Raw genomic sequence first — 14,844 nt, 5'->3', positions numbered from 1 at the left:
TTCAGATGCACAGAATCAAATTGACCATACTCCATAGTTCAAGGCACACCAGTGTCATCAAATGGTATGAGGTCTCCTTTTGTTTCATTTTCTTTTATTTTTTCCATTTCATTTCCTATCCCCTCTCCAATTTTTCTTCTTAGCCAAATCCTGTGTACTTAGTGGATGTCCTTCCAATCTAACGTCCATATGTGTGTTTAGATGTGTGCATATGTTTGAAAAAATCATAGCATTGTTGGTGTGTTTAATTTAATGAAATGACATTATAAATATCCATTCCTTTCTTGCCCTTTTCATGAAACATTATGTTTTGAAGTCTAGCCTTTTGGCTGCACATAAACTTTATAATTCCCTATTTGTAACTGTTGCATACTACTCCACTTACCTAATGACGGACATCGAGGATACTCCCATCCTTTGTCCTTGCTCCCCAAAATACCACTTCAGTTAATACTCTCTTATGTGTTTCCTTTTGGATCTTAGTGAGAATTTCTTTTGGTGTATAATCCCAGGCATGGGGTTGCCTATCTTATTCTTTGCCCATTTCCCTAGTGGAATTCTTGTCTTTTACTTACTGCTTGGAAGAGATTTCTTTTTCATTCTAGATATTGATCCTTTGCTTTTAGACACTGAAAGTATCTTTATTACTCTCTTCTTAATTTTGTCTATGATGTCCACTGTTGAAAATAAATCTTTAATTTTGGTATGGACAAATCCATTGCTTTTTCACCTTACTGTTCATGCTTCTGGAGGATTATTTAAGAAATCTCCTATGGTGAGGCCTCAAAGATATTCTCCTTAGTTTGCTTTTTTAATCTTTATAGTTTTACTTTTCACCTTTATTTCTTTAATTCGTATGAAGTTTATTTTTGTCCATGGTTTAAAAAGGCATACAAATTCCTATTTCTCCATGCAGTAAGTCAATTTTACCAATAATGTTTACTACATGATCTATTTTCCCCACATGAATCATATACCAAGATCCCATATATACATGGATATGTTTCTGGACTATTTTGTTCCATTGGATTAATTTTTAATCCCTGCACCACTAGTGTACCATTTTTATTACTAGGGTCTTGCAATAATTCTTTTTTTCCCTCCAGTTTCATTGAGAAATAATTGACATACAACACTGTATAAGTTTAAGGTGTGCCGCATAATGATTTGACTTACATACATCATGAAATAATTACCACAATAAATGTAGTGAACATCCATCATCTCACATAGATACACAATTAAGGAAATAGAAAAAAACTTTTTCCTTGTGATGAGAAGTCTTCGAATTTACTCTCCTAACAGCTTTCATATATAAGAGACAGCAGTGTTCATTATATTCATCATGTTGTGCATTACATCATATAACTTATTTATCTTTAACTTGGAGTTTGTCCCTTTTGATTGCTTTCATCCAACTCCCCCTCCCCCTAACCCCCACCTCTGGTAACCACAAATCTGATTTCTTTTTCTATGACCTTGTTTGTTTGTTTTTGAAGTATAAGTGACCTACAACACTATGTTAGTTCCTGGCATACAACATACTGATTCGCTATTTCTATATATTTCAAAATGATCACCACAATTAGTCTAGTGACCATCTGTCACCATACAAAGATATTACACAGTTATTGACTATGTTCCCCACACTGTACATTTTGTACCCATGAGTCATTTATTTTGTAACTCGATGTTTTTACCTCTTAATTTCCCTGACATATTTTTCTCATTCCTCCACCCCCTCCCCTCTGGTAACTACTTGCTTGTTCTCTGTATCTATGACTCGTTTATGTTTGGTTATGTTTGTTCTGTTCATTTGTTTGTCTTTTAGACTCCACGTATAAGTGATATCATATGTTATTTGTCTTTTGCTGTCTGACTTATTTCACTCAGCATAATACCTTCTACGATCATCCGTGTTGCTGCAAATGGCAAGATTACATTCTTTTTATGGCCGAGTAATATTCCACTGTGTATATACCACATCTTCTTTATCCATTCATCTTTTGATGGACACTTAGGTTGCTTCCATACCTTGGCGATTGTAAATAATACTGTTATGATCATAAGGGTGCATATAACTTTTCTAATTAGTGTTTTGTTTTCTTCAGATGCATCTGGCTTTCAAAATAGGCAGATTGCCTCTGAGTGTCAATTTGCATTCCACCTTTCATTGATACCCACCATTTTCAGCAAATTTTCTGGGATAGAGTGATGGGAGTACCTTTACAGCAATTTTGTATAGGAAATATTCCCAATCTCAAGCCATGCCAGTTTGGTTACTTTCTCAGCAGATTCCAGAAAACAAACTACTTTCTCTGCATGCAACCAGTGGTTGTAAGTCAGTCCTGCTGTTGGTATCGTTACCTCCAAAGTACAGAATTAAGGCTTTCTTTTCTTCAACCATCCCCCTTCTAACATGTAACAGCTGCTGTTCCATCTTATTTGAACATCTTGTATAAGTACATGATGAAGCATTTTCCAAATTCTATATGACATACAAGTAGAATGGTCCATTACCTTTCTTCTGAGGGTCTGCAGTTCTGATATGTTACTTGTGGAACTTGCTAAACATATCTGAACCATCATGTGAGAAAATTACTATTTTCCCACCATGAACAAATTAAGTGTAAACCTAGTAACTTTGGAATTTTTTCCTTTAAATCCATTTAGGTCATGAGTCTTTCAAGGAAAAGTCCTATTTGAGAATTCTTCATAACTACTGAATATTGTAAATTTAATGAAAAGCAGACTGTAAATTTAAATAACTAGTATATGCCAAATCTCGCAAGATTAGAATCATACCCTGATTGTTATTATTCCTTCTTGTGGGATTATGCCTAGGATCTGAGCAACAGAGGAAGCCTCAGAGGCAAACACTTTTAGGAAAGCAAAGAAGTTTACTTGCAGAAAAGTTTTGCAAGACAGTCAAGGCTCTAAAAGGAGTGGACAGATGTTTAAAGGTGGGAGGGGAGGGTATAAACAGAAACTACGAGATTAACAAGGTGGTTACTGAGTTTACACTTGGTTTATGGTGGAAAATAATAATTTTCTCACATGATTAGCATTTTTAAACAATTGTAGCATATCTTTAGGTATTGGCATTCATTATAAAAGGAAGAGAAAATTATTTTTGTCAGTAACTGACAAGAAAGGCTTAAGGATTGACTTATTTTGGTGGGGGGCTATAATTAGATAGGGTGACCCTGGTTTTTGTTAGTTTATCTCATGGTGTAAAATGTTTCCTCCCCCTCCCAACTGGAATGTAAGGTCTATACTTACTTATAATGACTCAGTACTAGGTAGCATTTCTGCATCCACATGACCAATAGGAATTCCAGAAAGGAAGAACATAAAAGAAATGGATGGGAAGAAATTACCCAAATAATAATATAAGAAAACTTCCCTGAGAGGAAGAAAAATATAAGCCTTAAGGTTGAAAGAGCCTATCAGGTAACCAGCATAGTAAATGCAAATTTAAAAAAACCATCAAAGTAGATTAAGATAAAATTCTAAAACACCAGTCACAAAGAGTAGATCCTAAATGTATCCAAAAAGGGGGAAAAATAGGTCACATTCAAAGAAACAAGTTTTAAAAAAACTGAGGGAAAATTATTTTTGACCTAGAATTCCAAGCCTTGAAAATTATCAATCAAATGTGAGAGTAGAATTACAAATTAAATAAAACAATTAAATTGATTAAATTAATTAAATCCCCATGCACCTTTTCTTAGTATGTTCCTTGAGTATGTGTGTAAAAGTTAGGTATAAATCAAGTTAATTCAACAGAGGAGATCAATGAAAGGAAGTCCTGGGATGACAGTTCAGTGATAGGTCTATAGAGAAATTAAGTTCTCATGAATGCAGGAGGATAGAGGCTTCAGAGGGAGCATCTGGGAATAAAGCAGATTCCAGAGATTTACTGGGCTCCTTAAGAATATGGATCATTCTAAGAAGGAGATAAAGGCAAACAAAGAAAGAGAAAAAGATATGTAAATAGAGCCTCCAGGAAAGCAAAAAAAAAAAAAAAAAGAGTTGTACTAAGAAAAGAATATAATAGTACATTACTGAGCTGTGCAGTAATATTTAATAACTATAATAATGCAGATATTGTGTATTGGTTTTCAACTTTATAACCAACTATAGTCAAAACACTTATAGAACAGAAGGTTAAATGTTATTAACCTTGACAATAGAAAAATACAAGCACAGAAGCAGCAATGGGTAGGCAGAAAAAGGGAAGGATAAAAGTAGGGAAGAGTAAGAGTGTTATATCTTAATTTTGCATGGAGAGTCAAGGGATTTTACTGATAGCTCAAGAAACAAGAAATGAAAGTGTAAGTACAGGAATTCCTCATTATCCAAAGCTAATCCATTCCTGAGAACATGTCAGAAAGTAAATATTCAGATAGCAGCAGAGTTTCTCCATTATTTAAATGGAAAAGAACACTGCATTCACAGCCCATTCAAAAACCCTAAACCATTTCCCTAAATATTACTAAAACACTCTGAAACACCTATAAAACAATCCATCAAAGATTTCTGCATGATATAAAGCATTTTAAACACCAAATACCTAATTATTTAACAGTTATGGGACTCATTAGTGGGTATGTTTGTGAGCAGTAGGCAACAACACTGTAGCATATTGGATATGAATTTAATTTTCCCTGTGTCTTTCAATGATGTTTACTGTATGTAAATAATGTAATGACACAGTACAGATAAGATCTAAATCAGACCAGGTTTGGTTAGTCTAGGAACCTGACAGAAGTAAGCACTGGGACCCATTAAGGGCTAGGTCCTTAGGGTAAGTGTAGGGCGGACAGCTATAATTCCTAGCATATTTAAACAAGGCTCTAACCTCTTTCATTGGAGTAGTTCATGACCTAAACATTTTGGCTGACATCGTATGGGGATTCATTAGAGCAGGTTTCCACTTCAGAGACTGAGTTTTGGATAAACATTTTTACATGGAGTTATGGCCAGTCATTGGGTAGTGAGAGCTCAGCTAGCTAGGTAAAGATGACCCATAAAGCAAGCAAAAATGGTCTACTGTAGCTGTGTGGGGTAGGGAGGGAAGAGAGCATGTGTGGGTGATGTCACTGAGCTAAAGCCTCACTTTCCACATCTGTCAATAAATACATCAAAAATGATAAAGCACCAAACAGCAGTAGTAGCAAATGATTTAGAGATGTGGTACAAGTCCTCAGAAGATAAAAATTAGAATCAGGTAGAAGAATTCAAAGGGATCCTTCTGGGAAGCAGGACTAGGGTCATGTAGGGGACTATTGCTTTGCATTATTAATTCTTTATGTTGTTTGACTTTTAAAAGCCCAGTGCACATATTTTTGCTAAAAATAAATTTGAATATTTGTTTTTTTAAGGAGGCAAATCTGGCCAAGTCATGCCATAACTAAAATATCCTTCAAAGTTCCTTTCGTCCTGCCTCATTCACTTCAGTCTTTCTGTGTGTGTGTAGTTGTTTCATGACCATCTGTATTACGTGTTTATAAACACCTCTTATGTGCTTTTCAGAATGGCTATCATATCCATTCCCTTAAATAAAAATGTTCACAATGTAATGAATATCACTCTTATAAAAATTTTTGTTAGGTGTTTTTATTTTTTAATTTATTTTTAATTGATATATAAGTGACATATAACATTGTGTAAGTTTCAGGTGTACAACGTGTTGATGTGATACATTTATATATTGCAATATGATTACCACCGTATCTTGAGCTAACACCTCTATTACATCACATAATTATTATTTCTTTCATGTGCTGAGAACTTTTAAGATCTAGTCTCAGCAATTTTGAAGTGTATAATAAAATATTGTTGTCTATAATCACTGTGCTCTGCATTAGATCTCCAGAACATATTCATCTTCTAGTTGCAACTTTGTACCACTTAACAACACCTCCTGAACTTCCCATTCTACTACCATTCTACTCTCTGTTTCTATAATTTATGCTCGTAGATATGATACAATATTTGTCTTTGTCTGGCTTATCTCACTAAACATACTGCTCTCAAGGACCATCCATGTTGTCGCAAATGGCAGGATTTCCTTCATTCTCATGGCTGAATAATATTCCATTGTACACATATGCCACATCTTCTTTATTCATTCATCCATTGGTAGACACAGAGGTTTCATAGTCATGTTATGGTTTGAGCAGTACTTTACTAGAAGGGATGTCCCTCATCCTATCAAAGGCTAATCAATAAACCTCTTTTTGAATCCAATCCCTTCTCACTTTCTCTCTTTTTTTTTAAATTGGTGGTATAGCTGTTTTACAATGTTGTGTTAGTTTCTACTTTACAGAGAAGTGAAGTAGAGTTCCCTGTGCTATACAGAAGGTTCTCATTAGTTACCTATTTTATACATATTAATGCATATATGTCAATGCCAATCTCCCAATTCACCCCACCCCCTCTTTTCCCCCTTGGTGTCCATACATTTGTTCTCTACGTCTGTGTCTCTATTTCTGCCTTGCTAAGCGACCTTGCTGCATTGGTTATGCCCTCTCACCTCGTGAATCTTTAACATCTCCCTTTCCAACTAGATCATTCCCCTCAGGATTCAAATATTCTCTATCTCGCATCTTAAAACTTCCTCTTCCTTTAATCCACACCTCCCTCCAGCTATTGTCCTTTCTTTTCCCCTTTACTCTTTACATTTTAAAAAAGGTAGTCTACACACCTCTCTCCACCTACTCCCAAATGTCTTCTCTTCTGCCACTCTGTGAAATCTGCTTTTGCTAAGGTTAGTAAAGACCTCCCTGTTACCACATCCAATGGACACTCTCAAGTCTTACTCTCACTGGACTTCTATCTCCAAGCCCAGCTTCTAATACTGTAACTCAGAGTCATTTTCTGGGTCCAGTGGCATCCTGATCACAGCACATCTCTCTTTGGGAATATGGGAAGAACAGGGTGTTATAAACTTCAGGGTGTTTGGTGTCTTCCCCAAATTCATATGTTAAAGTTCTAACCCCCTGTACTTCAGAATGCGACTGTATTTGGTGATAGGGTCTTTACAGAAGTAATTAACATAAAATAATGTCATTGCAGTGGACCCTAATCCAATCTGACTGGTATCCGTATAAGAAGAGATGATTAGGATGCAGACACACACAGAGGGAAGACCATGTGAAGACACAGGGAGAAGATGGCCATCTACAAGCCGAGGAGACAGGCCTCAGAAGAAACCAACCCTGCTGACACTTTGATCTTGGACTTTTCCAGCCTCCAGAATTGTGAGAGAATAAGTTTCTGTTGTTTAAGCCACCTACTCTGTGGTACTTTGCTATGGCAGTAAACTCATACACAGGGGAAACTGTATTTTCTCATCTCATGCTACTCCTTGGCTATTTAAGTTCTCCTTTAAAGTCTGTTTATGAAGTCAGTGGTACTCAACCTTGAGCATATATCAGTAATCCTTGGAGGGTTGGTTAAAATACAGATAGCAGGGCCCCACCCCAGACTTTGTGATTCATCAGGAACCTGAGAATTTGCATTTGTAACAAACTTCCAGGGGATGCTGATGCTACTGGTCCAGGGATCACATGTGTAATTTTGTGGGATTAGTTAAGCCTTGGTGCACACATAGATCATAACCCATGTGTGACTTACCTGGCTTGATAGTGACGGCCACAAAGGAACGTACCTGGCATGATAAGTAGTTAAGGAGAACATGATAACCAAAAATGGCACCTTGAGTCCCATACCAAACTTTGTTGGTAGTATTACGAGCAGAAGCAGTTAGCAACTGCCATGCTTGGAGGTGAGTGGTCAGGGAGTAGGGGTGGTGGACATACGCTAAGGTGACCTTCTATGAGTCACACCTTTGTATAATCCCTTCCCCTAGAGTGTGGGTGGTACCTGAAACCTGCTTCTAAACAATAGAATATGGCAAAGATAATAAGATGTAACTTATATGATTATGTTATGTTATTTAAGACTACATTCTAGCAGACTGGAAAGATTCTACTGCTGGCTTTGAAGAAGCAAACTGCTGTGTTGTGACTGCCTCAGCCTCTAGGCCCTGAGGGAAGCCTACAGTTAAGAGTCAGCAAAAATCAGGACCCTCAGTCATACAGCAAAAAGAAATGAATTCCACTAGTGACTGCGGGAGCTTGGAAGCGGACCCTAAACTCCAAATGGGAAGGCAGCTTGACTGACCCCTTCATTGCAGCCTTGTGAGAGCCTCAGCAGGGGACCCAATTGAGCTGTACCCAGGCCCCTGACCCATGGAAACTGAGCTAATAAACGTTTGCTGTTAACAACAGCTAAATTTGTGGTAATTTGTTATGCAGCAATATAAAACTAATACATGGCAAGAGTGGGTGGGAAGAGGATAGAGGACAAATATAGACAGTTGCTGTCCAACAAATAGGCTAGTAACATTGCCATAAATGATTGCGTTGTTTCCAGACCTGAGGCAAACAGAACTAGAACAAAAAAATCTTAAAATTTGTATGGAGACACAAAAGACCTGAATAACCAAAGCAATCTTGAGAAAGAAAAACAGAGCTGGAGGAATCAGGCTCCCTGACTTTGGACTATACTACAAAGCTGCAGTAATCAAGACAGCATGGTACTGGCACAAAAACAGAAATATAGATCAATGGAACAGGCTAGAAAGCCCAGAGATAAACCCACGCACATATGGTCACCTTATCTTTGATAAAGGAGGCAAGAATATACAGTGGAGAAAAGACAGTCTCTTCAATAAGTTGTGCTGGGAAAACTGGACAGCTACATGTAAAAGAATGAAATTAGAACACTCCATAACACCATACACAAAAATAAACTCAAAATGGATTAAAGACCTAAATGTAAGGCCAGACACTATCAAACTCTTAGAGGAAAACATAGGCAGAACACTCTATGACATAAATCACAGCAAGATCCTTTTTGACCCACCTCCTAGAGAAATGGAAATAAAAACAAAAATAAACAAATGGGACCTAATGAAACTTAAAACATTTTGCACAGCAAAGGAAACCATAAACAAGACCAAAGACAACCCTCAGAATGGGAGAAAATATTTGCAAATGAAGCCACTGACAAAGGATTAATCTCCAACATTTACAAGCAGCTCATGCAGCTCAATATCAAAAAACAAACAACCCAATCCAAAAATGGGCAGAAGACCTAAATAGATATTTCTCCAAAGAAGATATACAGATTGCCAACAAACACATGAAAGAATGGTCAACATCATTAATCATTAGAGAAATACAAATCAAAACTACAATGAGATATCATCTCACACCGGTCAGAAGGGCCATCATCAAAAAATCTAGAAATAATAAATGCTGGAGAGGGTGTGGAGAAAAGGGAACCCTCTTGCACTGTTGGTGGGAATGTAAATTGATACAGCCACTATGGAGAACGGTATGGAGGTTCCTTAAAAACCTAAAAATAGAACTACCATACGACCCAGCAATCTCACTACTGGGCATATACCCTGAGAAAACCATAATTCAAAAAGAGTCATGTACCAAAATGTTCATTGCAGCTCTATTTAGAATAGCCAGGACATGGAAGCAACCTAAGTGTCCATCAACAGATGAATGGGTAAAGATGTGGCACATATATACAATGGAATATTACTCAGCCATAAAAAGAAATGAAATGGAGTTATTTGTAGTGAGGTGGATGGACCCAGAGTCTGTCATACAGAGTGAAATAAGTCAGAAAGAGAAAAACAAATACCGTATGCTAACACATATATATGGAATCTGAAAAAAAAAATGGTCCTGAAGAACCTAGGGGCAAGACGGGAACAAAGACACAGACCTACTAGAGAATGGACTTGAGGATATGGGGAGGGGGAAGCGTAAGCTGTGACAAAGTGAGAGTGGCATGGACATATATACACTACCAAACATAAAATAGATAGCTAGTGGGAAGCAGCCGCATAGCACAGGGAGATCAGCTTGGTGCTTTGTGACTACCTAGAGGGGTGGGATAGGGAGGGAGACAGAAGAGGGCAGAGATATGGGAACATATGTATATGTATAACTGATTCACTTTGTTATAAATCAGAAAGTAACACACCACTGTAAAGCAATGATGCTCCAGTAAAGATGTTAAAAAACAACAACAACAAAAAACTTAAGCAGAATTTCTCCTACACACATCATAGTCAAGCTGCTTAAAACCAAAGGCAAAGCAAAAATCTGAAAAGCAGTCAGAAGGAAAAAAAAGACACACCCTCTTCGAAGAAAAAAAGTATAAGATTGATATTGATATTTCTCAAAGAAACAATAGAAGCCAGAAACAAACAAAATGACACCTTAAAAGTAATGAAGTCAAATAGGTGCCAATCTGGAACCCTCTATTCATGAAGTTGTCTTTTGCAAATGAAGGCAAAAGAGAGACATTATAAAATAAAAATACTTGAGAGAAATTCATCACTAGGAGACTTGCACTAAAGGAAATACCTTAAAGGGTGGTCTTCAGTCAGCAGGAACATTATCCCAGGTGGAAGCTGGTAGATGCAAGGAAGAAGAACAATGTAATTATCACTATATGGAAAAACATAAATAAATATTGATTATGTTAAACAAAAATGACAAAGCCGGGCTTCCCTGGTGGCGCAGTGGTTGAGAATCTGCCTGCCAATGCAGGGGACACAGGTTTGAGCCCTGGTCTGGGAAGATCCCACATGCTGCAGAGCAAGTAGGCCCGTGAGCCACAACTACTGAGCCTGTGCGACTGGAGCCTGTGCTCCGCAACAAGAGAGGCCGCGATAGTGAGAGGCCCGCGCACCGCGATGAAGAGTGGCCCCCGCTTGCCACAACTAGAGAAAGCCCTCGCACAGAAACGAAGACCCAACACAGCCAAAAAATAAATAAATAAATAAATAAATAAATAAAAGAAAGGTGACCATTTAAAAAAAATGACAAACCCATATAAATATAAATATTATACATTATAAATAGCAGAAGTGGCAGGAGTGGGTAAAGGAATAAAAGTGTTTTAAGTGACCAGCTAGAAAGGTGGGATACAGAGGGTGGGAGGGAGGGAGACGCAAGAGGGAAGAGATGGGGATATATGTATATGTATAACTGATTCACTTTGTTATAAAGCAGAAACTAACACACCATTGTAAAGCAATTATACTCCAATAAAGATGTTAAGAAAAAAAACGAAAGTGTTTTAAGGTCCTTGCATGGTCCTGTACTAATTTATATTACACTCTGAAAATTCAACCATGCGTTTTGCAATCCCTAAACTAACCACTAAAATGAATAAGCAGATAAAAAATAAGTATATAGAACATGAGAATATGGTTAACACACTTGATCTAATTGACATTTATAAAACACTGCATTTAACAATGGCAGAATATACTTTTTTGAAGTGCACATGGAATATTTACCAAAATTGACCATATATGGGCCATAAAGCAAGTTTCAAAGGACTGAAATCATGCAGAGTAAATTGTCTGACCATAGTAGAATTAAGCTAGAAATCAATAAACAAAAAGATAACTAGAAAATCTCCATAGGTTTGTATCTTAAGCAACACATTTCTAAATAACCAATGGGTCAAAAACAGAACCACAGTGGAAATTAGCAAATACTTAAAACTGAAAGATAAACAATATAAAAATATAATGCAAAGGAAGAGGCAAACTGTCATTATATGTGTTTCTAATTATAAAATCCAAGAAAATCAACCTGAAAACTATTGGAACCAATAAGCACTCAAAGAGATGGCTGATTACCACATAAAAATCAATAGGTTTTTCATACACTAGCAAAAGCTAATTAGAAAATGTCATGGTAAAAATATTCCACATCACAATAGTAAGGAATACTATAAATACCTACAAAGAAACCTAACAGGAAATGCTATGCTACTGATGGATACAAAGACATGAATAAATGGAGAAACATACCTGGAACCTTGATACCTGGAGCCTGAACCCTCCAGAAACATACCTGGAGGGTTAAGAATACCGACTTAAGCTCAAATTCAAACCCTGGCTCTGCCACTTCCTAGCTGTGTGACCTTGGCAAGTTACTTAACCTCTTTATGCCAGTTTCCTTTATCTTTGAAGTGGTGATAAACATGATAGTCTCTGCCTCAGAGAGGTAGGACTAAATGAGTTAGTGTCCCATGACTAACCTATATAAGGCTGTGACCTGTACCCCGCTCTCCTGACCCACACATCCTACTCTATCCACTTTTTTCTTTTCTGTAGCATTTTCTACCCTCGAACATGCTATATATATTTTACTTGTTATATTTATTGTTTATTTCCTGCTTACTTCTGCTAAAATATATACTCCTTGAGGGGAATAATCTCTGTTATTTTTTAAACTTTTTGTAAATGTCTATATTTTTTGGCAAATGTATCCCAAACGCTTAGAAAGTTACTTGGCACATGGCAGGGCCCGTAGAATAGTACCTGACACATAAGAACTGCTATCATTACTATAAAGATGTCAGTTCTCTAGAAATTATAAATGTAATTCAATCCCAATCAAAATCCCAGTGAGATATTTTCTAGAATTTGAGAAGCTGATTCTAAAATTCATTAGAAAGAGAAAGTGAGTAACAACAGCCAAGAAAAATTTTACAAAGATCATGGGGGAGGGGCTTGTCTTACCATTAATAAGCAAAATGAATTATTGGCACAAACAGACAAGTAGATCCGTGAGATAGTGTGTGTGTGTGTTTAAAAATGGAATTTCATATAAGTGAGGGAAGAATAAACTGTTCCATACATAGTGTGGGAATAATTGGCTGTTGGTTATTTATCTATAAGGTCACTCACACTCTGCAAGCTTAAAAGTAATTCTCATTGGTTTAAGCAGCTTCTGTTTTTGATCATCTACTACCATGTTTTTAAATCAATATTTTGTCATTACTGCTTGCGACAATTTGTAGGTAGTTATATATGAGCTCTGTTGATATATTAAGTTGGGCCCCAAATCAAAACAGCCCTGGTTTGAACTCTTGTATCTGTTGCTAATTTTCTTTGTTTCCTTGAACAAGTCACTTTCCCTTCAAGTGCTCAGTTCCATTGTCTACAAAGTGAGGTTTTATGAGATTCATTGATTAAGATCCAGACTTAGGTTCAACTAAAACTCTTGTGCTCCTGCAACTGTTCGGTGATTTTAAATAATCCTCACAACTCTATTTTCTCCCTTTTTTGTAGCTGAGGAAACTAAAGTTCAGAGGATAGGATGGTTTGTACAGGACTCACACCCAGCAGTTGCTTGTTTCAGTTCTAATTAGGTTCAGCTGTTAATAAAAAGGCTTGCTGGCTCAAGATAGAAGTTTCTTTCTTTCCCAGTAACATCAGCACAGTGTTAGGCAGTGCAGGGTCTCAGAGACCCTGGCTTCTTATCTTTATGCTTTGTCATCCTGAGTACTGTCTTCCATCCTCAGTGTTGCCTCAGAGGCTCAAGAGGGTTACTGTCATTCCAGCCATGATGTGATGGGGGGCAGAGAGGTGAAGGGTATCTGTCTCCAAACCAAGTCAATTCACTCTGAAGGGCTTCCGCAAAGATGCCGTCTAGAATTTCCATCTCACTGGCCACTCCCACCAGCACGGTAGGTTTAAAATGCAGTTTTCTGAGCTGAACATATTGTTGCCTTGAGTCAGTTATTAAGGAAGAGGGGGAGAATCGGACAGGGTGTGGCTCAGGTTGACTGCGGCCCAAAATGAGTAACAGGACTCTGGCAGGAGCCCAGGCTTCTAGTTGGTGGGTTTGCGAAACATAGTTTCTTACAGCTCCTGCCTTAAATACATTATATACTAGGGGAATTCCCCTATACCCTCCCACACATATGCAAAAACTAGAACAATAGGGTTGGAACAGGCAAGAGGATAGAGGAGATTATCCTCAATGTGGAGAGTTGCCTCAGCTCATAATGTTAGCTCCTGCTGGCCTGCCCAGGGTTCTTGATGTCTCTCCTTTGGGTTCAGGTAGTGGTTCCCAAACTTTGCTGTACATTGGAATAACATGGAATCATTTTAACAAATACTGCCCACTGGCTCCTGACTCCAGAGAATCCGATTATATTTGACATCATTATACTGCTATTACACATAACATTATACATAATCATATTACTATTATATATAACGTTAATAATAATGTTTTATTATCAATAAAATTTCTCATCAGCTTCCCCATGGGGAGGTGGGCAGTCTGGGAGGCGGTGTCAGCAGAAAGGTGTAATCCAGAGGTTTTCACACAGCCAGTAGGTCACCTCCTTCCTTACTGGAGGATGCCATATTTGGCAATCTCTGACTCGGAGGTGATGCGTTCCCCATTAGCACTTTCACAAGATGATTTAGCACACATCTGGGGCTTTCTGGGTTGAAAAGCCAACACAAACAATTGCAAAGATGGATCTTCTGGGATTTAAAAAGTACTTAAAATTAAATCTCTTCTCCCCCATCTCTAACTAGTGGATCGGGTAGCCTTGTTTCAGTTCTGTGTAGGACCTGAGCAACACAGGGGTTAAAAGTACCCCTGCCGTACATGAACGAGCACGCATCCCTCCCCAGGGAGACTGCCGTCCTGTGGGGCCCACTCGTGGAGCTGACAGCACAGGTCGGGTGGGGTCGGACACTTTCCTTTCTGTACCTGCTGACTGGCGATGCTTAAACAGGGTAGAGGCGTTGGCAACCAGTAAGTGAGAGATGCCGCACATGCCCGAAGAGCCAGAATAAAATGCTAAAGTCCAGTGTAATTGGAACACGGAGCTCGCGTCAAAGGAAACGCAAACCGAACAGTTTTGTTATGGAATAATTTCTAACTGATAAGTACCAGAACACGTCAGAGGTTTCCTGTTGTT

General features: G+C 37.8%; 1 non-coding gene across 1 annotated transcript; it reads left to right on the top strand.

Annotated features, from left to right (window-relative positions):
• The first annotated feature begins 14,458 nt into the window (after positions 1 to 14,458).
• LOC132358058 (small nucleolar RNA SNORA49) lies at positions 14,459 to 14,596 on the top strand. Its single transcript, XR_009500413.1, has one exon. It is a non-coding gene; the product is annotated as a small nucleolar RNA SNORA49 (small nucleolar RNA).
• Positions 14,597 to 14,844: the final 248 nt, after the last annotated feature.

Source organism: Balaenoptera ricei, chromosome X (genome assembly GCF_028023285.1).
Source record: "Balaenoptera ricei isolate mBalRic1 chromosome X, mBalRic1.hap2, whole genome shotgun sequence".
Taxonomy (NCBI): domain Eukaryota; kingdom Metazoa; phylum Chordata; class Mammalia; order Artiodactyla; family Balaenopteridae; genus Balaenoptera; species Balaenoptera ricei.
The sequence above is the reverse complement of the archived record's forward strand: the minus strand, read 5'-3'. Positions and strand labels throughout refer to the sequence as shown.